The following is a 26804-nucleotide window of genomic DNA, read 5'->3' on the forward strand; positions in this document are numbered from 1 at the left end:
TCCCAGACCAGGACGGGAAGAACGATACTACAACGCATCGGAATCAACGCGCCAGCGACGACCCCGGAGGTAGCAAAGCAGCTACCCCGGGACGTTCTCCAAAGACTGAGGGTCCCACCCTTACCGAAGCACATGCATCCGCAAGTACACCAAGAAAGGAGAAAGGCGAGAGCCACGGCCCTCACAAAGGGTCACGCCAACGATCCGCACGCGTACTACGTGGACGTAGCGAAGTATCCCCACCGGCCAAACACGTACGCAGCAGCAGTCATCGCAGCAGACACCGGAGTACTCACAACGTCGGGAAGCATACGGTGCAAGTCGTCCACGCAAGCCGAGGAGTTTGCAATCGCACTGGCACTAGCGATCCCGGATTGCCGCACGGTCCTCAGCGACTCGAAGCCAGCAATAGTCAACTTTGCTACAAACAACGTCCATGGAACCACTGCAAGAGTATGCTCAACGCTAGCAAGACCGGAAACCAACGTTACCGTCAAGTGGTTCCCTGCGCACGCCGGGGAGCTGGACGCGGGCCCGAACCGCAACGAGGAGGCAGATACGGAGGCACACGCGCTAACTAGCCGCGGGTCTCCGTCAAAGCATTCCTCGGAGCCGCAACGACCCGATGCCGAAGACGAAGAGTATTCCATCACAACCTACGGCGACGTTCTGCAGTGGTACAGAACCCTGGTAGCACAGAATGTTGCCCGAACATTTCCACAACGTTTCCCCTTAACGTTGCCAAAACGTGGCTAATGTCCGCTTTTTTTAACGTTAGTGCAATGTTTCCCAGAAACATTGCGTCAACATGATATTATCATTGCTCCAACATGGGGGCAACTTTTTAAGGGTGTTGTTTTGATGTTTGGATAACGTTGTTTCTGACGTTCGTCAACGTTGCTACACTCTTGGAGCAACCTTTCAGCCACGTGCGGGACACATTTGAACAACGTTATGAGACGTTTTCTGATGACATTGCAGCCATTTTATTTTTCAGCTACATTTTCGCAACGTGCATACCACATTTAAGCATATCCCTGTACCATTCGGACGTTGTGATAACATTGCTACAATCTTGCAGCAACTTTAGATCCACACTTTTAACATGCAGTTAGCATACAAAGAACGTTGCTGCAACGTTCAAGCAATGTTTTTATGAAGTTGCAATAACATTCCTACAATTTTGCGGTACCTTTCCAGCTATATTTTTCCAACGTGCGGGTAACATTTAGAAAACGTCGCTATCATGTTCAAGCGATCCTTCCTACAACGTTACCGCGACTTTACAGATACGTTTTTTTCCCCACGAGGGCCGCATCCGCGCACTGTTGATATGACGTTCAAGCAATGTTTCTCTTACGAAGCGATAATATTGCAGCAATGTACAGGTAACTTACAGTTACATGTATCTAATATACATGCAACAATAACTAGATGAAAATATTATAAGTTAACTTTTTCCTAGATAGACGATTGTTGACTGCACGATAAGCGAGCACTTCAAACCTCGTCAGCGTAAACTCCTGAAAGGTATAAACTGGCATTTTAGACTGCATGTTCATACATTTGATCCCTACACTGACCAACACACACAATTAAGGCAGTCCGGCAAAATAACAAACTAAGAAATGGCGGAATTTTAAAGCAAGGAACATGCCAGCTAGCGTAAATAACAACACTGACACTCTTTAAGATGAAAGAACATGTGCGTTTTATTTTACCATCAACAATCGATCCGAATACGTATTGTGTTAAAGCAATTGAATTTCGCAAGTACGCTGTTTCAGCCGTTGTCTTCGTTTTTCTCCTCCTGGGCTTGCTTGTTCTTCTGCCTTGACAAGTCAGTTTGATGACATACTTGACGGCCATGAACCCAGTAACATGGGGTTGTTACTGCCACGCTTCTGCGAAATGAAAAAAAGCTGTAGTTTAGGAGAAGTTGCAAAGTATTTACAGCATAGACAATGTCTCACCTCTCAGAACACCAGGACTTTTGGCATACAATATGGCATCATCAATTTTCTTGTACTGGCACTTCAAATGAGGTTTGACTGCCATTCCTGGAAAACAAACAAAAGGGCATTGCTCTAACACACAGGGTGCTCAGAAGCTCACCTGCAGTTTGGATGACGCTTGCTGCCAGATGAGCTTATTTGTGTGTCAATGTTGTGGTGCTGTTAAATCATAAGGTATTTCTGAAACAAAACAGAGTGTATAGATGTGGTTCAGAAAACTGAAGTGAAGCAAATTTTAGCTAATAGAGAAAACCTTACCTTTAGGAAGGAATATTATAGCAAAACAGGCCTCTTCACTTTTCACTTTGTCTTGCTTGTTTAACTTTTTCTAATGCCCGTGCCAACTTTATGACGCACATCGCTTGAGTTGGTTTCTCAAGCATCCCTGGAAAACAGAAAAAGACAAAATACTGAATTATATAAAATACCTTACAGCTTTCTTTCCAGGCCATTGAGTAATTAAGTGAAGTCTTCAGACAGCCTGCCAGAGAATTTTCAATTATAGGGACCCTGCAACACTCTTCGTGCAGTGCAAGTAAACCTGCTCGACGTTTAGATTACACTGCCAGGAACACCCGAGCCAAATATTACACGTGCACGTGAAGCGGTAAGCGCGCAAATCGCCGTGAAAGACGCGGAAAAACCAACCGCGCTCTCTTCAATTCTCCTCATTATGCACCCCTGGCATGGCCTTTGCGACGTCAATCGGGCCATGGCTGTCCTGGCTGTCCTATTGGCTGTCGCTGGTCTACTTCGCGGCTAAATTCTGGCATTTCCTGTGACGATCCGCCACCGATCAACCTCTTCTATGTCTGAACCTGTCCGCATGCTTTTGGTGTTTCTTTTGTTTTGAGTGCGCGCGGACTTTGAGTGACGAACTAAATATTCCATTTTCAACAAGCCCACTCGACAACAAACGTTTATTGCTTCAAAAACGCCCTACCAGCCCGAGCGCTTGCTTGCGAGCAGGCCGCCATGCCTGCTTTTTTGTGGCACCAGACCGGAAATAGACCCGTCCACGTTGCAGGGAAAAGGACAAAATTCCCCGGCCTGCGACATATCGAAGGCCGCCGAACAGAACGCCGCGCGCCGCCCCCCTCTCCGGTAGAGAGCGCGCAGCTTTCGTCGCGTTTAGAGTTCCTGTATATAGCTCCCGCAGGGAGCTAAGAGTTGCGCGACCCTTTTCCACGCGCCGCCGTGATTGCGACACTCCGGTTATCCATGCCGCGCAGAGAAGCCCCCACTACGGCTGCGCCGCAGCCGCCGACGCGGGCGCTTCTAGCCACTGTAGCCGCCGTAAGGCGCCGCCGGCCGAAGCGCCCCCACCGCGCGTCGGCCGCCGTCGGAAGCGTGGCGGCGAGGCTCCTTCACTCGCGACGGGCGGCTTTCCCGCAGCAATACGGATAACAAAGATGGCGGTCGGTCGCGCAACTCTTAGCTCCCTGCGGGAGCTATATACAGGAACTCTAGTCGCGTTGTTCGCGGTTGAGTTGAGAGGGAACATTTATGCGCGATTTTTCATCGCGCGTAGTTTCGGTGAAAGTGAACGGATTTTCGTAATTCTTGCGGGGGGAGATTGCTGCGACAATAGACTTTACCTCAAAATACATTCCGAGTAGTCGATGGTAAGTGTTGCAGGGTCCCTTTAACAAGAGAAGCCGACCAACTGATGACGACGTGGTACGTCGGCAATCATTGAAAGAGGACTATAATTACCTCAATGCCCATAAACATAAAAACGCAACGAACAAAAATTAGTAAACAAGCAATTGTAAAGAAGGGAAACATTACATGTACAACTAGATGAAATTACAACCGTGTATTTTCTTGGTTGCCTAATTTTACCTTTTGCTCTCGAAAAATGAGCTAAAAACTGGCTTGAGCTGTTTTATTTTCTTATTTTTATTTATTTTTGATCATTTTGTTTATTTATTTTTATTTGTCATTTATTTTCTTTATTGTTATAAGCATCCGACGTAGACCAGCCTTTCACATGGAAAATATGGGAATACTACAAAGACGTCAGGCGTTGTTTTACATCGTAAGATGGTTCGCATAAGCAGCTGATAACATATGGCTTAACTGCAACGCTAAATTGTGTTCTGTTACAGCATGCCGCCGAAACTCGCGTGAAATTAAACATAACAAAGTTATATTTATTAGTTGTATTTTTCGCGTTCGTTAGCAGCTGCGGCGAGAAGTAAATTAAAAGCCAATCGTACATATCAAGGTTCTTGCAGAACATATATACACTCGATTTCAGCATCATAACAAAAAATCTACTACTGAGCGCCCACCTGATTTCTCATTATACTCTTTCCATAAAATTTAAGGGAATACGTGTTCCCCTTTTACAACCGTACTCATTCACAAAAGCAAGGATATGATTAGAAGTTAGAAACGGGAGGGCAATCTTGTTCCCGCTCTTTTACGAAGTAAACTGCATTCGAAAGAACGAGGCGAGCTCAGAAAATCGAGCGCTTACCTTCACTGGTCGGTTGCTATGAACTTTCCGGCCCGCAAATATTCGCCGTAACATGCGGCCACACAACAATATTTCGTATGACATGGTTCCTTCTCCATTCCGTTTGATTGTCAGGATGGCTGCTCCTTTCTGAAAAAAGCGCGCGCATTTCGTCCACTCTTCCCAACCCATCGCCGGCTGCCAGGCGCAAAGGAGCAGGAGGGGAGGACCCCTCTGCGAGGGGCGCGCACGTGTGCGCGTGTGAGAGGAGGGTAGGACGCTGGCCAAGGACGAAAGCCTTTTCTTTTGGTCTTTTTTTTTTTCGGCCATCCCCAACTTCGCGCTCAGCTGCTGAAACTTCCTTCGCGACACACAGAAGGGACGGAGCGTCGACGAAAACAAAAAATAAGGCATGCAGGAAGAAAGGAATGCGCGAGACAGCGTGCCTGATTCCCAGCACCCCGCCTTTTTCCGAGAACGCCTGGCGCCCTGTATTTCGTTTCGCGCCAAGCAGAACGCGACAGGTGTTCGATGCATTGGAACCTCTTACGAATAAAAATTACACCAGGAAAAATCTGAAGATAGTGTGTACAATGCTATTGGAAGGAACAAAAGCAAAAATTTTCAGGTTACTTGGAAGGTTCGTTTGTATAATGAGAAAAGATCCTTGAAATAGGCCAATGAGCTTTCGTACAGGCAGTATCTCCTGGAAAATGGGTGTCACACCAGGGTTAGGTCTTTGTTTTGTTTTATTGTTTCATATATGTTACAATATCATGGTGCTCTGACTTTGGCGCTCGAGGTAGGTGGAATGTCTATGGGGAAGTTGAAATATAAAACAGCCCACTTCATGTTGTCTATTTCAAACAAAGGTGCAAGGTGTGGACTAGTTGGAACGTTCGCTGATCAGAGGGGCTATAACAGTGACTAAATGTCACAAGAAGGGGGCAATTTAAAGTACATGAACTTTGGGCTTGAATCCATTTCATAAATCAACCGTAATTACTGCGGCAATGTATATATGAAGGGAAAACACACGATTGTAATTAGCTGGCGACATGTATACGGCTCGCACACCCATATGATGCACAGAAATTTATATAGCTTGCATATAAAATTTCTGCAGCAAATTAATTTTTTCGAGCAATTATGAGGATCCAGCAACAAGGCAATGTTTGAGCCTTCTATCTAGATTATTTTTGTTTAAGGATATACAGGCGGCAACATAAAACAACCCGGTCATGCATGCTTTAAAGGGGCCATAAATAGGCTTCCGAAGGTCGCCATTGTAATCGCGCAATCGCTAGAATACCCATTCACGGCAACATTTACCAAATATTACACCTATTATACCTAACGAATAAAAACATGAAGCAAAAATTTGGTGTCAGTACTCCTTTAAGAGAGAAAGTTAACAGTGCGAGTCGCTTGTGAAAACTTAACAAAATGGAACTGGAAATTTTCCTTGTCGATGCACGATTACCCTTTTATAATGCAACCGTTTACTACCAAAGGAAGGCGCGCAATGTTTTAAAAATAGGAACGGAAAGTTGGGAAGTCATTTCTGGATGCTGTTTTCAGGCAGTTATGAAAGAAATGTGCGCGAACTTCTTAAAGGGACACTGAAGTGATTTGTAAACATTGCGGGATTACTAGCGCAAATTGTAGTTCGGAGTCCGTAGGCATTGTTTCGACCACTCTGCCCGCGTTTACGCGAATTTATTTAGTAGAAAAATCAATTCGAAAATGCTGTCCTCCTCTCTTTACGCTCGCCCATTTTCTGTGGCGTTTTCGTGTGACGTCAGCAGGAGATGAGCTGGAAAATGGCTGCGCTACTGCACGGTTCGCCGACCAGCCGACCTACCGATCGAGTCAGTCGGCCCAGCGTTTCGTCCGCCGGCCGCCGACGGGTCGTCGCTATTCGCTCGCTCAATTGAAACTAAGCCACAACCAGTGGCGTAAATCATGGGGGGGTCAGGGGGGTCCTGACCCCCCTTGTGTTCGGGCTGGGGGGGACACCCCTTGCAAGTGTCCCCCCCTTGAGATTCATCTTTCATTTACCTTTGAAAGCTAAAACAACTGTTGTTTTTGTCACTAATAAGTACTGCACGAGCTGAAATAACCATCCCGTTCCCGCTAAATAAAAAGAAGGTTCGTTTTCCACAATCGGCGACGTGCACAAGGTGCAAGCGGAATCACTGAAAGCAGGTAAAACCTGTTTCCGCTGTGGTTCGCCGAAATAAATTAAAATGATTTCCGCCAATTTGTTTTGAAATTGCTTGCGGTTACCGGGCTCGTTAGCATGCTCGTTTTTCTTATTTTAATTCAAATCACGATAGTAATTTGTATATAAATGAAAATAAAGCACAAAACAAAATGGCCGCCTTGGCAAGATGTGTGTCCCCCCTTGTGATTTTTCTGGATTTACGCCACTGGCCACAACACCTTTGTGAATGACAGAATGTGCCTTTCCTTACTTTGTTAGTTTGTACACTGTGTCAAACTCAGAGTCCGGGTCGCTCCACACAAGAGCACATGCGACGCTTCGCTGACTTTACGCTAGTAGGAAATTCTAAGGGCAATTGAAGGCGGGAGAAGAGTCAGCGAAGTCAATATAGGTACTAAGAAAATAAAATCACCTGGAACTTTTACCGTACAGCGCAAAACTAGGGAGCAGGAAGCACTTTTTGCGCTGGGTAAACAAGCACAGCGGTCAGCAGCACGACCGCACATCTGCGAACGCTTTTCCGTCAAAGAAATGCAATTGCTAGACGTGAGATATTGTGGAAGTTTGGGGGACACTTACTGCAGGAGTGATATACAACAAATAGTCACATAAAGTACTTAAAATGCTTGAAATAAATAAAAGTGTAAACTGGTCATACATTATAAACCTTATATATCCAAACCGGCCAGCGCCGGCTCGTGGCCTAGCGGTCTGAGCCGCTGGAATTTGTTTCGAAAGTCGCAGGTTCGAATCCCCGAGGGTGTATAAGTTGATTTTTTCGTGTGCGGCCGATGTTTTCTGAACTGAGTTCACCATTTTTGGGCCGTAACGTTCACTGCTCCACGAGCGAGATCGCAGAACGCGCGCATACTGACAATGACGCGCCAGCGAGTTCTCGTTGGCGTGCTGTTGCCACAAGCACCGACTGCTTGCGGGCAGTGGGCCCAGGCCTGAATCAGCGCACCCTTGGCCTGGTGTGAACTAGCTTTTTACGAACAGACATGAGTAAGGCAAGCCCCGAATATGCGGGAAAAGCGCATGGCATTTGAGAGTCTGCGGTGACGCGGAGGGCGTTCATCCACTGCGTAGGCCTCGTCTAGTGATTTCTACGATTCCAAGCCGACCTGGGAGGTTTGTTTGACAGCCGACAACTTGGCAGAAGCGCGGTACGGCGATAATTGAGAAATCGAGAATGCTCATCCAACAACGCCATCAGATGTCAAGCATGTTGTTTTACAGAACCGAAACCGAAACCGAAACTTTTGATTGCTAACCTTGGGCATCGTCCAATCACGGTGCCCCCCCTCCTGACGTCACAGCCTTTAGTTGGTGCGGCCGCCGCAAACCGCGCATAGTAGTTTTTCTTCTTTCGCGCTTTGTAAAATAATTACCGATTTGTCAACCGGATAAACAATGAATAGTGTGTTAATTTGAGCCAGTCTACACAGTGCAAGCAAAAACGGGAGCTTGACAAATTCACTTCAGTGTCCCTTTAAAGATACGGCCAACACGTCGAATGAAAACCACGGCGTATACCCGACCACTTTGTCTTTCCATATGGTACACGTTTCCCAAAAGAACACATCTCCATTGTAAAGAGGCCGCGTTAAATTTCGGTATGATGTCATGGTGAAGTGAGCGGCTACGGAACGTAAAGGAAGCCAAGTCGGAGTAGATACCATTTGACGATGGCATAAAAAGCTATTTTCTTGTTGAAATTCCAGTTTATTTATTTATTCAGCAAATAATGATTGCGAAATAACACACGGCAATGAAACCCAAGTTCTCATTCGTGCCTCACGACGTCGAAATGCTGCGCCGTCCGTTTCACGCGCGCGTTGGGTTAATTAGCAGGCGCTGTGCGGTCAGTTTCCTGGATATATGCGGCATGCACATGGACAAAAATGCACCCGAGTGGCATTTGTAAAAGACTCACGAAAATAGCCCGATAGTTGGCCACACGTGACAACGCACAGTTGAGGGTGAAAGCTGCGCGGCTTTATCGGTGCTCAGCAGCTGTGTTTTGCTCTTTAAGTTTAATGATGTGTTAAAATCGCCCTAAAATATCTGATTTGACTGATTATGAGGTTTCACGCGCCGACGCTACACAGGCGATGAGGCGCGCCGCAGTAGAGGGCTCCGGATTAATTTTGACCACCTGGGGATCTAATTAACGTGCACCGAAATCCCGAACACACGGGCATTTCCGTTTCTCGCCTCCACACACACACACACACACACACACACATGAGCAGACGCCCCTACCTACCGCCTCACCGAGACCTACAACGCGGCGCGAAGCAACCACACTACGGCAGTTGCAAGTACAAGCCATATGGACCCCCGTCTGGGCAAAGCACGTTCACCACGGATATATGCCAACACTGCAAGAAGGCGCGAGCCACCCAGAGACACCTCCTCTGGGACTGTGCGCCACCGCCGGGTAACCAAGAAGAAGCAATGCCAACTGCCATCAGCAGCAAGATCATCAGCCGAGAGCTAGGCAACCAAAGAGACGTGGTCCAGCACGTGCTTAGCATCCTGGAACGCCAGCGGCCGAAAGCGGCGCCCCCGCGGGTTTGACACGAGTAGGTTGCTGCTCCGGGACGTCCGAGCACGCTAGTGTCTCGCTTTAATTCCCCTACCCCTCTTCCCCCCTTTACCCCGGATCGTCAATAAAGTTGTTTCACTCACGCACTCATATTGCACAAGCCGCTATTAATTACGGAATAAATTTACGTTTTTACAAAAGATTTTCTACTTCATTACAGTTTTTTACTAAAAAATGGGTTATGTGTTTCGCAGAAATTCAACTTTGAAATGGAATATGTATGCTTATTTTCATGCTTTCTTTTTATTAGAGTAGAATGGTATGCACGTTTCTACAAGCGCTTTTCTGACTTTTGCTGGGACAGTTTGTTGATAAGATATTAAATATTGACCCTTTAACAAATCCCATTCCGGCTGCTCCCCGTGTCCATGAGCTGGATAAGCTCTGTCGCTCTACGCGATGCATGGTTTTGGGCGAGGGCAACGAGGGCAACGTTTTTGCCTCAGACTGAAGAATGTGAACTGACTTCCGGATTATGCACATCATGCATAGAAAAGCATTTTCGAAGCATTTATTGTTGAAACAGATGATCTTGGTTTCAATCAGGGGAGATCAGCAGGAGGCTTAAACTTTTTCGAACCAAACCATGAAGTCTCCCATTTTTTCCAGCCCTTGAAGGGGCCCCTGAGCCGCGGGGGCCCGGTTAATTTCAACCGGCCGTTTGAACCATGGATAACCCGCCCCTGTGTGTGGCCTTGCTTCGTGATTGATGCGGTTGCAGTGGCATCACCGATGTGTCATTCCTCCCTCCATAGACGAACTCTTCGTAACGATCAGGTCGGCGTCTGACCTCTGGAGCTCGCAGCCGTCGAGCTGTGCGACGGATGGACGAGCTATATATAGCTCGTCCATCCGTCACACCGGTATAATTTGAGGTACCGGTATAATCCCAAGATGCGCCCTATATATAGGGCGCATCTTAGGATTATACCGGTACCTCTTTTGAAACGGAAGGGTCGTCCGCAAGTCCCCACTTTATTGGTTGTTGCGAGGGTGTTCTGCCTGGATTGTGGTTCTGCGTGTGTGATCCATATATGACCCGTAATACCTTTCCGGTGGAACATTTGACGAGCCAGGATAGCGGGCCGATGCGACGTGGAAGCTCGCCTGGAATTTAGTCTTTTTTTTTTTTTCGTAATCGGTGGATGAGCATACTGCGCTGTACGTCTCCCTTCGAGAAGAATCGTGCCTCACCCACTCCACTGTCGGTTTTCTTTGTATTTCATTTTCCATCGGAGGTTTAAGTAGGTACAACGTGTGGAAAAGTTCTTGGCCGATCATAGCTTTCGCGGGTATTGTTTCCGTTCCTCTGTGGATTGTAGTATGCTGCCAAAATAAAAAGCTGGAAATGTGTGTTGTTTTGAACCAGTGCCATCTTCAACTCAGCAACATAATGCTCCGTTTGTCCTTTTGTCTATTCGAACCATGAGGTAGTTAGTCATTGCAGATGTGTTCTGAGGACTAAGAAGCTATTTTTTGTGCCGCATTTTTTTTTTTCCTTTAAGTTTTGCTATGTTGATCCGTGGCACTTTTTAGGGGCCCACTTTGCCAGACTTTGCCACTGAGTCACGTGCCTTTCTAGGTATGGACGTCCTGGGTGGCGCAAAAGCGATTCTATGTCGGCGAGGAACTTGACACATCGCGGAGTTAGTTATCACATTCACGGTAGGAGCATAGGGCTTTCGAACACACACAGAATTTAATTATCTCAGCAAGTCCACTCACAAAGCTGAACGTAGACGTCGAACGTGCAGCGACGCGAACATCTGGCAACAAAGATCTACTTCTATCTAAAACCCCAGAATTTGAAAACAAAGAATAAGCACTTAAATTTTGCGGATTACTAAAAAAAAATAAAGCAACATCTTAACACGCAAATAGAAATTTTGTAAAGTAACAAAAGTTTGGCAACATTGTTTTTAAGTTGTTAAACACTGGCAACCAAGTAATTAAATTCATATATAAACATTTTATTGCATTGTTGTAGCCAGAAAACGTGCTTGTAACAAGTTATAATTTGAAAAAAGTGAATGCTAGTATATTACTTCAAACTATTTCTTAAATGAATTACCGAAAGTTGGGCCACCATGGTGCACTCGAAAGATTGGCAACACCCCACACGAAAATAACGAAAGGCAAAACGTTGTTTTATTTTAGTATTGTTATTATGAACCAATGTAGCAGAATTCGAGTGATGAGGTGCGTACAAGCATGGCGGGAGACTACGAAGTACACGTTGTCCAGCGCGGTGGATGCTACACGCATGCTACGCGGCTCTCAACCCGTGACGTTCTACTGGGACTGGCTGAAGAAAAGGGGAAAAGACAAGAGCGAAAAGTCACCGGCGTTCCCGTGTCAAGCTTGCTTCTGTCCTCGTCTCTGGAGCTGTGCGATCGTGTCAACGAATCATTAAGCATGCCATCCGGATGGGTATTAGTGAACTTTTTGCAATTATTAATTGTCGTTTGGGACGATACGCGCCAGTCGCAGCCATATGTGACTGTGCGCCTGTGTGCGGCAGGGAAAGCGAAGCGCGTGCACCGCAGTTTCCGTACCCATACGTCCGTACTGGGGATCTCCGCTGTCCCCATCCTTGTTCCACGCCATCCCTGTATAAAATGGATAGCACTTGGATATTCCCTATTGCTACCCAGGCCAACCGATCTCGGGAACGCGGCGTGTACGAGTTCGTTTCAACGCTGGGTTGGAAGGAAAGGAATGCCAAAGTTCGCCGAAGATACGCAGCAGGTGCGGTCTTACTAGTAGGTATTATCATTTCTTAATAACAGGTGTTCGGGACTTTTCGTAACAACACTATACACAGCCGCTGTTCAGCGGTAAAAGAATGATCTTCCAATAGAATGGCGATTACCAGAGGCACACTAACGACCACTGTTTCATTGTGCCACTCCATCTTTCTCTTTGGCATGCTTTTTTTTTTTTTTAATCCAACATATCTTTCTCTCCCGATCCATCGTTACTGTGCACGGCATGTGCACGTCCTTGCTTGTAATCACACGAGCGAGAGCAATCATTGCATGAGGAAAAGATTAAACCAAGTCCTCGCAAATAACAACGTCTCCAAGCTGTACTAATGAAACATACATAACCGAGGATTAAGCTAACAAGTTAGTTTCATACGGTAAATTATAATGCGTTGTGATCGCGTACATTTGTTTCTGTATTCATCCGTAGAATGTGTGAGTGCATGAGCGCACTATCAAGTATATACGCCTGCAAAAGGCCACCTGAAATTGTTGCATAGTCTTTTTAACCTGTGAACATGGCCAGTCGCTGTTATGAAAATCAGTTTAACTACGTGCAATATCTGAAATGAATTTTCAATCTCTAGCTCCAAACGCTGCTGTTTTAGTTTGTGCCATTGAAGCAATGTTGATCTGGCTGCTTGCTACGAGTAAATGAAACAACAGTGCACAGTGAATTTTGACCTTCGGATAGAAGGTCACTAGTGAGATTTGATGGGAGAATGTTGGAGATTTGGTGGTATGCTGACATCTTGTCCAGGCAACATTGAATTAGCGCATGATGGACAAACGTGCATGTAGTTTGATAAACATTTTGGAACACGGAATTTCGTGATCAGTACACAAAACACATAGTAAGCAGAACATAACCGTGTAAACAAGAACTCAAAAGCCAGTTAACCATGGTGAGTGGAAGGTTCAACCTGAACAGTGTCGCAACAAGCAGTAAATGTCTGCAGAAACAATTACACAGCACAAAACTGCCCAGCACCGGCTGGCAGATTATGTGATGCTTGCATTATATGTTAAATATATAGGTTGTTTGAGCTTTCACGTGAAACTGCCAAGTAAAACTTGCTTGCATTATATGTTAAATATATAGGTTATTTGAGCTTTCACGTGAAACTGCCAAGTAAAACTTGCAATTTCCTGCTGGCTGAGACTGCCAGCATTACCTGACATTGCCTGCTCAAAACTGCTGTACCAACAGTTTTTCCAATGGAGGCCTTTAGTAAAACCTGCCTTGAGCCCCTGGTGTAATTTCAGTGTGTTGAGTTCTGAATTTGCATTGAAGATTAAAGCCCCTTCCACGCAGCCAGGAGATTTTTTTATTATTATTTATTTATTTGCGGTAGAATGCCTATTGGCATAAAAATAACCTATTTACAGGTAGAGATGGGCACCCGTCTCTCGGAGGAAGGCAAGAAGGGTGCCCTGGTGGGGTCCCCAGAGACACCGCTGGAGGATGGAGGATGGAGGCCTGTGCCTCTCAGGTGTCGCTGTACTCTTGGTCACAGCCTCACAAGTGTTTCTCATTTCGTCTGCAGGATGCACGCGCTGAAATTGAGGAATGCCCCCTACGGACCTGATTATGGGGTACGACCTTGCCAGCCTCGCTTGGGTCTTATGTAGAGGGAGGAGCTGCTGATGTCCCGAGTGCCCCACAAATGTCTGCGACAATGTTTTGACCTGTTGTATGGGCTGCTTTTTTCTTCGGGGTTTGGGGGATTGCTCATTTAGTGCCTTATGCATTTAGGCAAAAATGGACAATGTAGTAGTCTCAAAAGCATTCACGGCTGAAAGGTTTAACATGCTGACTCGTGAGCTTTCAGAAATTGAGGGAAGGCTGCTTTATGTCTAAAGAAAAAGAATTGCACCATGAGGGCTCTGCATGGCCTCATCCTCACTGGAGCATTTCTAAATTGTACTAACCTGTCTTGTTCATGCCAGTACAATGCAATTCATTGGCTGTGATTGAAACCAAGCCACAGGAAAGCAAATCAGGTATAGAATTTGTGTGGGATGCTGTGCTTTCTGGAGCACTTTCAAGTAATGTGCAGCAGGCTGTCTGTAACTCAAAAAGAAGAGTGCGCAACCATTGCATACTTCCGGTGCTAACTCTTGAGGCAGAAATTTGGTTTCTTGCAAAAAAAGAGTCTAAGAATCAAGGTCAGATTGGCTCAAAGAGCAATGAGAAAGGTAACAAGAGAAGGAAGCAGGCGCCATGGAATGTGAAACTAGCTGATGCTGAAGGTGTTCTAGCTTAAATTAAGAGAAAAAAAGTTGGGTTGGGCCACATGATGTGGTGGTAAGGTGGGCAATGGGTAGGAAACTCAATAATGTGGCATTAGAAATCTAGTGGAGTGAAGAATGTACCCTTTTTATGCAGAATAGGACTACTAGCTGGAAGTACATAGAAGAGGCCTTTGTGCTGCTGACAGGATCATTGTCGCAATAGGGGCAGTAATACGATATGAGGTATGCCAAAAGCTGTAGATGAGGACATAATCCTATGTGTAACTGCCACAGTGTCTATTAATTTTTTTTGTAAACAGACAGGGGGGAAAAATCTCTGAGGGCACCAATGCAAATCTTATGAGCCATGAATGCAAATGCGTTAATGTTCAGTTGAATGCCACGGAGTGCTGCTGGGTGTTTTGTTCTATGCAAAGCTTAGCCTGCCTGCCGAAATTGAACTGGTTGGACCAGACGCACTTTACATTTTTCCGCATGGCTCTGTGCATGCGCCCACAGTGTTTTTCTTTGTGTTTCATTCCATAGCACGCACTACGGAATACGGTGCAGTCAGTGGTAGTTCAAAGAGCCGGCTTCCAATTCCAACACCGGCTTTTTTGCTCAGTGGGCTATTTTGATAGATTCCTCATTGAAATCATTCACCGAGTCATTGACGTTGTCATTGGTTTACACCTTGAGGCAAGAAAAAGCAATTCTCGGAAAGCTTCCCCCTCTCCCCCCCCCCCCCCCAAAAAAAAAAAAACAAGCTTTGACAATAGGGGCGATTTTCGAAGGGTACGAAACAAATGAAACCTTTTTGCTATGGTTGCCTAAGCCAAAAAAGTTAGTCATTTTTTATGAAACATTCTTGAAGCTAAAGCAAAACAATGGAATTTAGATCTGTGACTAATCAATGTAATGTTATCGAAGTGAGAAAACTACTATCAGCAGTGCACCAGACCACAGCACCAAGCAACTATAAAGTGTTATCACCTATTACAACAATTAGTGCCTTCCTTATAAATTACTTTCAGATAGATCTTTTCTAGTTACCATTCTGTGGAGTGGTTGAGTGAAGGAAGTAAAAACATGTTCACTGCACAAGAGTAGCATACCTAAACACCTGATAAGGCACCCCTGTCACAGCTTTTTCTTTCTTTATTTCTTTCTTTTTTTCTCCTTTCCTGTCACCATCCGAACAGCCTGCTGAGTGTTGCCTAGGTTGGGAGATGTTCAGGGTACAGTTCCATAATTGAGATGTCGTGTCAGGGAGTTGCCAGTTGAAGAGTGCAACAGAAGGCTTTTCTAATATGTTTTCTCTGTCTGTACCTTGGATGTCTTGACTTTTTCCATCAAATCGTGGTTTCATCAGCGGCCACGAAATGGCTACACTAGGAACATCTCATTTCCTTACACCCTCTCACTTGAGCTGTGGAATGCTCAATTCATCATAATTATTGCTTCCCAACGGCAACAAAGTATTCACTATGGAGCCATTAGTAACTTATCAGCAAGAATAAATCATGCTTATCATTTAACCACTGTCTTATTTTCTTTCATTTCGTTTATTTACTCTCAGGGCTGCGAGGCTTTACAGAGAAGACAGTTGCAAAAGATGATCATGGACTGTGGACAAAGTGTGCAGCACCACTGATGAAGACGAAAGAGGCTGGAAGGTGATTCCACTGCAAGCTGGTCTTCGGAACAAGCGAATTAAGATAGAGGTTAGTTTGGCAGCTTGGCACACCAACTTTTAGCGCGGATGATCAGTGCTTGATGATGTGTATGTGGGAACCTTAAAAAGGGAGCGATATTTTATGAAAAATGCATAAATGTTTAGCGAAATGTGGATTCAGTGCAGATGAGGCATATTCAATTTTAGAAAGAATTAGGGTTTTGTAGAGGTGCAGTTTTAATACCTGGCAGTAAATGAGGAGTTTTGTACAGGACATGCCTATTAATGGAAGGTCAAAAACTTTCGTTATAGCTGACAGGTTATTCAAGTGCTGCGTTTCATTTGTGGGTACATACAGTTAATGAAAACGAATTGCATCGACTCTGCACATTCAGCTGAAGTTTAAATTATAATCAATTTTTTGCATTTGTTTTGGTCTCACATGAACACAGGCTAAACAGCCTGAAACAAAAATTTCCAACTGATAAACCAAAATGAAACAAAATCTTTACTCATGGTTACACTCATAAAATCTAGTCACAGAAATGACATGCACATAATATGGTTAAAATGTGAAGCGGCTTCGATCGTGTCAGAATGACGCCATCAGATAGACGTTGACTTCATAACGTGAGAGACCCAGGTTCGATTCCAGCCAGAGGAAGCATTTTCTTCTTGAGGGGCTTGATGGGCCATTGCTTATCATTATCATTGCCATTTTGTGGAACCCATTGTGTAAAAGTTGGCTTTGCAGTAGTGCGTTGGCAAACGCCATCAGTTAGTCATAGAAAGCTATGCTTTAAAAATTTCAATGAAACCTGCGTGCTGCATCACATATATAAAAATTAAAGAGCTATGCACAAGTATACAGAAAGCTAACTAACCAACTGGTGAATTGCATGTTATTTAACCTTCATCCATTTACCCTTCCTTTCCAAACCAGCCAGAGTGCAATCATTGTCGAATAAATTTATTACTTCCTAATTAGTTCATTATAGCATTCTCCAAGAAAGTAGGCATTGCTTTGCAGCTTAGAAAGTAATTGATTTCGCTCTGAGCCCTGAGTTTTGTGACTGCTGCAACGCCCATTGCCGCCTTTCCGTAGCTCATGCGGTGTTCTGACCAAACAGTGGCTTGCTGACAGCCTCTACGAACACGTCACTCCATACTTGTGGCCTCTTAGTTCTCCAGATTTAAATCCCCTCGACTACTATATCTGAGGAGTCGTTGAGAGAGAGAGGCCGCCAAAAAAGCGCCCCACGCATAATACAAAAGACTCGCTGAAGGCTGCCATTATTCACTCAATGGCCAACATGTCTAAGCAGCACCTGATTCGTGCATGCAGCCCTTCCTGAAGGCGAACCGAATCGCTTAGTACTGTCCATAGCGGATTCATTCGAATCGAATTGTTTAGTGCTGTCCATAGCAGATTCATTGAGTAGTTATGGAAATAAACCACAAGAGAGATTTTTCGCAAAGTTTGGTGAACAGATTTTGCTGGTGATATTCTTTTGTGCCTGAATCCGGCGTTCTGTTCTCAAACACTCCCGCATCCTATGTACAGCGAAGCAAACTATGTGTCATAGTGCACCTTGGTCGTTAAAGGGGAAAAAAGCATACGGCGAGAGCGAGACGACACATGCTAAAATGGGCTTTCTTCAGCCTTGACTACATCTCCTGTCCACTGCCTCACGTACTGCTTTAATTTGAAAGATTTTGGCAACGTACACTTCGTTATATTCCTTTTGAAGGTGTTCAGCTCACCATTATTAACCACGTTCAATGCTTACGGCAAATGAGTCGGAAGCGGCCGGCCTTCGGGGGACTTTTATTGAAATGAGATTTGGGAAAACGGCCTTGTCTATTATGTCCGCTGTTCGTTGTATTGGCCTGAGTTGTCCGTGAGAACTGACCTTGCCTGGGTGGCCAACTCGACAGGGATGTTTCCTCTACAGCGAAGCTCCATCTTCGTGCCCAGCTGTCGGCTGGAAACATAATTTCCCTGGTGGCTGCACCTGCCCTGCCTTACCAGTTTTCCACGTTTCGAGTTCATTTTATTAGCAGTTCTTTGCATTCTTATTCTGCCCGAGCATCTTACACTGAGTTCGGTGGATATTTTTATAGTATTCCTCTAAATGGCTGGATTTTGGTGAAGACGATTTGAAATCTCCGATAGGTCGCAGCGGCGGGCGCGTTCGAGGGTAAAGGAAGAACTGCCTGCAGTAATCTATTGCTGGCCTGTGGGGCTATGCCACAGTAGGAAAACTTTCCTGAATACTGGGAACTGTGGATGAACACTGGCATGTGGGGCAATTTTGTTAGCACTGTGCGTGAGCGTCGGTGATCCGGTATTAACCATCCCCCCCCCCAACACATATACAGCCAGTCCACTTTTTACCCCTGACCAGCGACATTCAACGGACCTAAAATGCTATTTTAGCGCAGGAGCACTTTCTCGATAGTTTTCGAGCCCTCCTTCACAATTGTGAGTCGTCAGGTCGGCATAACCTGGCTGCTATGTGACTCGCATCTTTCCCTCAAAGTAGCTATGCTCTCCTTAGGTCATCCAAAATGTAATCATGAACATGTCCGTACAAAGAAGAGCCGAGAGTTAACGAATGCTTCATAGTTTGGTACATTCTGAAGGCACTCACAAAAAATTTAAGACCACCACCAATCAAACCATTGGCAGCACTGGGGAGAAAAAAAGCTACAAAATATTTACCTTTGGATTTAAAGAAAATGAGCATCATTGAAATAGCCCTTAGTTTAGCAAAATGATTTTTTTTAAGCCCCTAGCCATGAATTGCAAAACTGAGAAAAATGTCTCTTTTTCACACCAATAGTGAAGCTAGCAAATTAGTCCAGAGCCTTTGTGGGTAGTGCGACTTGTCCATGGGTACCACAGGAGTGAATGGGCTGTAAGGGCTTTTGCATGGTTGTACAAAACCAGCCGACAAAGACAAGACGCTTCCCAGGTGAGCAAGGCTAACCTACAGTGAAGGTTGACTCCCGCTGCTAACTTAACCTGCCATAACTTACCAGCACGTGTGAGTAATTAGGCACTCACCGTTCCCATTGGCACTAAAGAGGTGCATATAGATGGCTACGACGGTTTTTATATTGCTGCACAGATTATTTTTGAGGCCTGAAACTACATATAAGCAAGACTACAGCCAACGCTTGCTTAAGTAAACAAATACCAAGCCAGACGTAATTTTGCAACGAACGCATTCATTTAATCATTCAGGAGCCCCTCCAATGACAAGAACTTTATTTGGCTGTACAGTTGAACCTCGTTATAAGAGACAAATGGGTATAAGAGACACTATTCACCCACATGGTTGGCTGCCCCATCTTTCCCATTAAATTTACCTCTTTTATAACAGACATCGGATGTAGAAGATTGGTTATAAGGGACAAGTCATTCTTGAACTTTAATCGATAATCTTGCTTGTAACAGACATTTTAACTTCAGATGCAGTGCCACCAGTCACTAATTACATTTGCTTACATACTGGAAACACAGGTGGACGACAGACGCCTGCAGTCGCTATTTATTATAACTTCAGCAAACACAAAGTGGTTCAGTCAACTATGAAATGACGATGAGAAGCCCTGCCAATGGAAATGCAACTTACAGAAGTGATTGAAGCCCACTGCCATCCATTGGATGGAGCGCGATCGCACATGCAGGCTCTCCCACTCGTGTAGCTCCCAATCAAGAAGCATCACAGATGTTGGGTCTTGCAAGCGTAATGAATAGCCTGAGCACACAGCGGAAGAAGCTGTGCTCTGACTATTCATCAGGCTTGTGAACTCAACATCTACGATTAATCTTCCACAAACAAGGAAAGGGAAAACAGCTTGTAGAATTGGTTGTAAAAAACAGTGTAAATACAGTCATGAAGCAAATAAAGATTCAGAACTGTTTCATAAATTTTCGGGGCCAAACATAAATTAGAATGAATCTTTTGAAACATGCTGTAGCGTTCTTTTGAGCTTATTTTAGTCATACGATGCCAACATTGAACTAGGATCTGATTAGTAAGTGAAAACATGGTTCCCTGCTTATGAGAGACATCTCATATAAGAGACAGAAATTGCTCCCCGGTACGTGTCTCTTATAAAGGGGTTCAACTGTAGCGCTATTTGGGATAAGCAAATGTTTTTGCATAAACACCAGACATATCGCGCACCTTAATAATAGACGACTTGGCGAGCACACATGTCAGTACGCCAATTTTGGGAAATGAAATTCCAGCAGGATATTGAGTGGACTCAAGCAAATGAATTGCGTCCTCCATATCAAACAGGATTCGGCGCTGAGATGTGTTTGTGGCTGCAGTTGAGACTTGGTTACAATCACTTTTTACGTAAAACTAAGTGATTCTCGGAGCGACTTGTTTAACTAGACGTTAATTTCCACCGACCAATTAGTGCAGAGCCATACCAACGCCGGCTGTGTGAGATAATATTGAAGACCAGGCGCCCTTGTTGACTAAGGCGCATCAAAAAGGACGAAAGAGCCGAAGGCTCATCGAAGACTTAAGGTGGAGGGGGAAGGGGCTGAGGGACATCTTATTACCCGCCTAACGTGCACTGAGATAAGGTAACGCGGTAGCGATGATCTGGAAGTGGGCGAGTGTTTAAAGAAGACTTTTAGAGAACAGCATACACGCTGTAACCTTGTAACACATGAATGTACCAGTACATTCTGCATAACTAGAGCCCTGGTGGACTCGCACGAAGTTTGCATATTACCTGGCGGGTGGTCTGAGCCGTGCAGTGTTGTGGCCACATACAGAACAGCGCTGAGAAAATCTTTTCCTAACCACTCCAGCATTTCAATTCAAAGCATTCTTAGAGCAGCTCGCTGGTCCCACGTCCCTTGTTGGGAACACAGGGCTGCTCTTTTTAGCTTGCTGTGGTTGTTATTGTGATTGGCGCAGGGTTTAGACTTCGCTTTTGTTCTGTCCCAAAGGTTGGCACAGGGCTAATAAGCCGTTCACAGCCCAGGGGATGAGCACTGAGGTTTGTTGCTCCCTTTTCACGTATACATGCCGCGGTAAGGTCAAGGCTAACGCATTTTGCTTGTCACGCTTCTCCTGCCTTGAATATTCGAATAGCAAGTATTCGCTGTTTTTTCAATTAGATGATATATAGTAAAACATCATTCGGCATTCATTTCGATCGGAATATTCAAAAGTTTCTGATTATCTTGCACATATTGATGCGACAGGCGTTGTCCGGACTACAACACCTTTTTTAGGAAACTATATTTGCACCACATCCAATAGTCGCAATAGTCCAATAGTCGCAATTGTTCCGCATCGTGCTCTTCTACTAATATCCGCGACCACTTTTTTGTCCTCGCAATAATAATGTTTCAACGGGCGTGGTGGCAGGCAAACAGCCGAGGGAAGCGTGGAAACCATCAGCGTTGATGCTGGGGCATCTAGCTGACGCCGGAGCTCTTTTTGTAAACAGCACCTTGTCCTTCAACAGACCTTCACACAGAATAATAAGCGCTAGTGGTCAGAGAGTGCATTTCGGCTTGTCGCTGCCCTAGATAACAGCAGCTATTAGAGATGGGAAGTTCGGGATCTGCCGCCATCATTTGCGAAAGCCTGTTAACCGATGTGCTGTTATTAGAGAGCTTTAGCTTACCGTGTGTTCTGCGGGTTCTGCATGTTTCGTGTGTACCAGGACCAGAGTGCAGAACGAATGGGTGGGCACGGCGAGGGCTGAACGCACCTCAGAAGAACTGGGCCGTGCACCGTACCGGAACGAATCCGGACTTTCCCAGTTGGATCCAAATGCAAACGGGACATGCAGAACCCACGGAACAAACGGTAAGATTAAACTTTCTGTTACTACCCGATAACTGAATGTCGCCAGTACTGTAAAAGAATCACTTTAGCTGTTTTTGTTTGTTCGAAAACGGTGGTGCGCTCGTTCTGCCGGAGGTAAAACAATAAACTGTCGGATGTGCCTTTGTATCAGTGATTGGCCCGCAAGCGAATATCATAACACGTAACACTGAACTTACTATTCATACATCCTTGGTACATGTGGAGTGGACGACATAGACAGAGAATAAATAAAACGCAAGCTACCCTTGACAGCCATGCACGTTCTGTGATTTCGTTTTTTTTTTTTTTTTTTTTTTTTCCGGAACCACATGAGCGTAAGGTTTAAAAAAACAATCACGTTGGTGCATTGGAGATCAAACGCAGCTCGTGGGTTGGGCGTCCGTGATTGGTCCTTGCACTCACCTTGAGTGTCAGGAGGGGCGGCTTTTGATCACAACTATGCTGTGCATGAAAACAAAATTCGTAGCTTCTTATCTGATGAAGTCCTACCGTTTGCAACTGCTCAGTGCATGGTATGCAAAGCGATTCTCAACTCCAAAACTATGGTCTTTAGATAAGCTTTCCATTCATTGATTAAATTCACCAATGGTTGCATGTGAATTGCTATCAAAACGACCATTTTAGTTAATTTATGCACTGTACATGGATGCCGCTGGTTATATTTTGATTAGTTGCTGTGAAATAATTTGAAGAAATTTATTATTTCCTTTGCATTCCGTTTGAATGTAAATGCACTTGGGTAGTGCCTAAAAATGTCTTCTTGTAATAACGCTGCGGTAAATTGAAATTAATGAAGGCAAAGGATGGCGGAACACAAGATGCACAATTATGAAAGCGCAACTATCAACTTTCATAAGTGTGCATCTTGTGTTCCGCCGTCCTTCGTCTTCGTTAATTTCAATTTAGCGCAGTGTTTTTTCAAGAAGTAATGTACCAGCTAGCCCAGAACCAATCTCTCATTGACTAAAAATGTCATTTGTTCGCTTCCAACATTCATTCTGACAACCATACGAGTGTGCTGAATTCCGCAGAATTATTTGAGAGGACGGCGTTTGTGCGCCTTGCTAAGAAATGAAAAAAAGTACAGTATTTCATCATTTTTGCGCAGTCACATAGACGTGCGCCTCCCAGACGCCCGCAACACTGCGTGCCCGTTGCCCGAGAAGTCATACAGCCAACCCCGTCAGCAACCCAGCCCATCGCCACTTATTTCCCTCGTGCGCTTCCCAATGAATATGTGCAGCCGCCCGTGGCTGTCAAGCCCTGTCAGTGGGGCGCGACCACATCTTCTCTTGAAGGTTTCATCGTGGCCGTTCACGTCCGCACGCTGAGCAAGGGCCAGGGGAACCGCAGTGCTGTGTGTGAGGACGATTGGTGGTGGGTTGCGACTGCCAGGGGAAAGTCGCCCATACGTCTGTCGTGTTCGGAAGGCGACTGCCCCACTGTGCCTAGGCTACAGCATGAAAGGGAAGCCATGCCTTTCCTACAAGCTCAACGCGTCTCTCGTCATGGCCTGTGGAAGTGTGCCCAAAAGGGAGACCCCGCTCAGCTGTGCGTCGTTGGTGTTGGCTTAGCGATGACCGACGATGTTGTGTCTTCACTTTTGTTCAACACTTGTGGGATATGTTCAAGCTTTTCTTTCATCTTGGCACTACTCTCTTCAGTTTCACCTTGGACGTGTATTTTCCATTTCATCTTGTCTGTTGGGTCTGTACTTGTGCTTACTTTTCAACTTCTCTTTTTGGCCTTAACTTGTATTTTGGGCTTCCACTGGTATTTCAGGCTCTTAGTAGCATTTTGGCATTTACCTGGTATTTTAGTTTTAGGTTCTCTCGAATTTAATTAATTTCGTGTCAGTTTACATTTCAGGATTTTACTTAGTCTAAGCTTTTGACTTGTCTTTTTTTTTTATTTATCATTTGTTATGCTTTCGCATATCTTTTGGGCTTTGACTTGCCTCTTTGCTACTAACTCGTTGTGAAGAATTTAGCTTGTGTACTAAAAAGACTAGGACAAGTAAGATTAATAAAGTTAAACTAACAGATCTGTGAATTTAGGATAAATTAAAACTAAAATTCCAGCCAAACCATAAGTGCAATAGACAGCCATAAATACTAGCGGAACCTCATAATACAAGTAATAATACAACTTGGATATGAGCGTTGTTGCTTTAACTTGTAGTTTGTTTTTCATGTTACTTTTTGTCATCCGGCATAATTTTGTACTTCATGTTGTAATTCAGGCGTTTAGTTTTTTTCTTTTCCACGGGTGCTGCGAGTCAGGCAATGCCCAAAGTAGACCAGTAGCTCCGGTTTTTAAACTTCGTTATAGTCCGCGTCCTTTTTAAGGCCAGTGTGCATGTCGTGGATTTGTGAAGTCTCCAAAACTTGTCTTCCTCTCAGTTGTAGTTTACTTGCCCTTTAAAATTGCCCCTAGGTTCTCCCTCATATTCTACGTTTCGGGTCGCAATTTCTGATATACGAATGGGCACGATGGACACGACGTTACTGTTGCATGCAAAGTGGACGAATTCTGTCTGCCTTCCAGCACCCAAGACAGATGCCCTTGGGACTGCGACTGCTCGTGAACGACTGCGACTGCTCGTGACTTACGCCAATCGATAGGAATTTCTTTTTCTTTCGTTCTAGCGTGTCTTTCAAATGGTCGTCACTGGGTCCGTACCACTGCAAGATAACCATGCAACAGCGCCATTTCGAACTTCCTGTGTGTAAAAAATCATGGCCTTGAATTTTCATATACCTTGTGTTTCAAATTGTTACAAGAGAAAGAAATAAAAACATCCTCCTAATACCAACTATGTTATTTGCTTGTGAAGCGTAGTGTCCACGCAATTTTGAATTGATTGTTTGCCTTTGCAGCACGTGCAGATACTTTACTAACCTTTACTAACCTGTCGCATTAAGTTGTCGGCTTGACCTGCTTCTTTTTCAAGTTGCTTGCAGCATGAATTGCGGTTCATTCAGCAGCTAATTACATGCCTGTTTCTGGTTGTAGTTACTGCTATTGTTGCCTTTTTCAGCTATGCAATCATTGCTTTTGTCACAATTTACCTCAATAAATTAAGTTGTTCCTGCTTTCGCTTCTACGGGCGCGATTGAACTTCATTAAAATCCAGATCTACACAATAGGAACCGAAAACTGAAGGGCCAATTTAAGTATATTACCGCCCCTAAGTCATGCGGTGCTGCGCCAGTGTATGTGGACAAAAAATCGAAAACTAAACATGACTTGAGGTGCGTGCACACATATAACTAGACTTGTTCAAAGAAAATTGAGTTCAGTGCAAGATTTTGGTGATTCACGCCTGCCAGGGTGGCTTTTGCTGGGCTAGATGACGCTTGCCGAGGCACTACACCAATGTCTTTCGGTGTCTACTACTGGACGTTTATTTTACGGGTTTGCTCTTTTTGAACGATGGACCCTGTTCAATTGGCGCCCTGCACTATACGTGCTTACACAGGAAATCGAGAGTATACGGGTGCGCAATGGGCAGTGCAGGCGCGCAGTGCGTGCAATTCGAAGCTGATCGACCAACGTGCGGCTGCTAATTTTTGCTTCGTATTAACCGTGACCTTATCCAGCATCGCGGTAATCACCTCGCAGGTGAAGCTGTCCCATCGAACTCTGCAGAACCTCGGCGGGCTGGCAAGTCTGCATTCTGAGCTAACTAGTACGAAGTGTTGTACGGAGTTAAAGAAACCCTGCAACACTTTTGAGAAACGCTTTCACTCTTTCCTTCGCGTCTGGAAGCACTGCGAAAGCTATATTTATCGCCAGCACGGAGCAGCACTGCGTGATTTGCTCGTCAGAGCCAGATACGCCTTCCGTTTCTGCTTTGTTCTTGTGGCTTTATTTTTAAAGTTTCTATCGAAAAGCGTTCATTGCTGCAACTGAATGAAAACAGGCCAACAGCCGCTATGTGGCCTTAATGATGTAATTCGAGCCGTCGAAGAACGTCAAGACCGGGAAAGAGTAAAAAATCTTTTGAGCGAGTTTTCAAGTTATCTGATGTTTTTGGCAGGGGTACTTTCCGACCCCCTAATCTAAATGTGGGTGTGTTGGGTGACTACATTCTGCAAGCATTTAAGATTTCAAAAAAAGTTGAAGGATGTGTTGCAGGTTCCCTTTAAATAAAAAGAATGAATAAGGGAATTTATCGTATTGAAACTTGAAATCAAAGGCTACCATCAGGCGTATTTTTAACACTCGGGAGTGGACACCGGAACGCCAGCTGGTGTGGCGGGTCGAGCGAGGGGATGACGGGCGGATGAGGAAATAAAAGGACATAGAGGGAATAAAAATAAGAGAACGCAAAGATGAGCCTAAAGCAGCAAAGAGAGCCCTATCAGTTTTCTTTTAATGCAGGGCTTAGAACTGTGTTCAATAACCAAATTTTAAGCAACGTTGGTAACACGAACACCTAAAGATACAATTATGTGGACTTATTTTTAAGATCTGCATTTGCAGCGTTATTATCACGAAACAAGGAAGGAAATAATGCTAGAAACTTCAAGAGCGCGAGTAACCCACATCTGTGTGTTGCAATCTGAAAGTTTACCTATGAGCGGGCTCCAATAGTTTCCAACGACGGCCCAACATTGAGTTGTGAGGCACAGAAAATCGAAGCGCACGCCCGGAAAGGGGAGCAGCAGTGGCGAAGGATTGTTCTTATATTAGGAAGGGCGACGGAGCACCGTCTGAGAGTTAAGGGAAAGGCCAATGGAGGCGCAGTAGGAATGTGAAGGGCAGTGGGAAGGAGGAGGGAAATGCCAGTGCGGTGGCGCCTGTATAACTTTCTCGACGCGCCGCGAGGGCTCAGCATAGAGTTTCTCACTAGCTGAAACTCTATGGGGCTCAGAACTTCATTCCAGACCAGCTGTAGTCGCAGGCGGGCGCGGTTTCTCGCACTTGATCT

General features: G+C 45.0%; 2 long non-coding RNA genes across 8 annotated transcripts; one reads left to right on the forward strand and one right to left on the reverse strand.

The window, feature by feature from the left end:
* Nucleotides 1-1555: 1555 nt before the first annotated feature.
* On the reverse strand, nt 1556-4926 carry LOC144144746 (uncharacterized). 2 transcript variants are annotated; one of them, XR_013317330.1, is made up of 5 exons: nt 4501-4756; nt 2274-2400; nt 2116-2195; nt 1974-2060; nt 1556-1904 (listed from the first exon to the last, which is right to left on the reverse strand). It is a non-coding gene; the product is annotated as an uncharacterized LOC144144746 (long non-coding RNA). The 2 variants fall into 2 exon arrangements; XR_013317328.1 differs by having other exon boundaries at nt 1974-2195; nt 4501-4926.
* Nucleotides 4927-11378: 6452 nt separating this feature from the next.
* Nucleotides 11379-24955, forward strand: LOC144144756 (uncharacterized). 6 transcript variants are annotated; one of them, XR_013317336.1, is made up of 6 exons: nt 11379-11747; nt 11972-12079; nt 13630-13776; nt 15897-16041; nt 21702-21847; nt 22977-24955. It is a non-coding gene; the product is annotated as an uncharacterized LOC144144756 (long non-coding RNA). The 6 variants fall into 6 exon arrangements; XR_013317334.1 differs by having other exon boundaries at nt 11972-12083; nt 13630-13678; nt 22977-24954; XR_013317333.1 differs by having other exon boundaries at nt 13630-13678; nt 22977-24954.
* Nucleotides 24956-26804: the final 1849 nt, after the last annotated feature.

Source organism: Haemaphysalis longicornis, unplaced genomic scaffold (assembly GCF_048455015.1).
Source record: "Haemaphysalis longicornis isolate Haplotype H1 unplaced genomic scaffold, Haemaphysalis longicornis Haplotype H1 scaffold_1, whole genome shotgun sequence".
Taxonomy (NCBI): Eukaryota; Metazoa; Arthropoda; class Arachnida; order Ixodida; family Ixodidae; genus Haemaphysalis; species Haemaphysalis longicornis.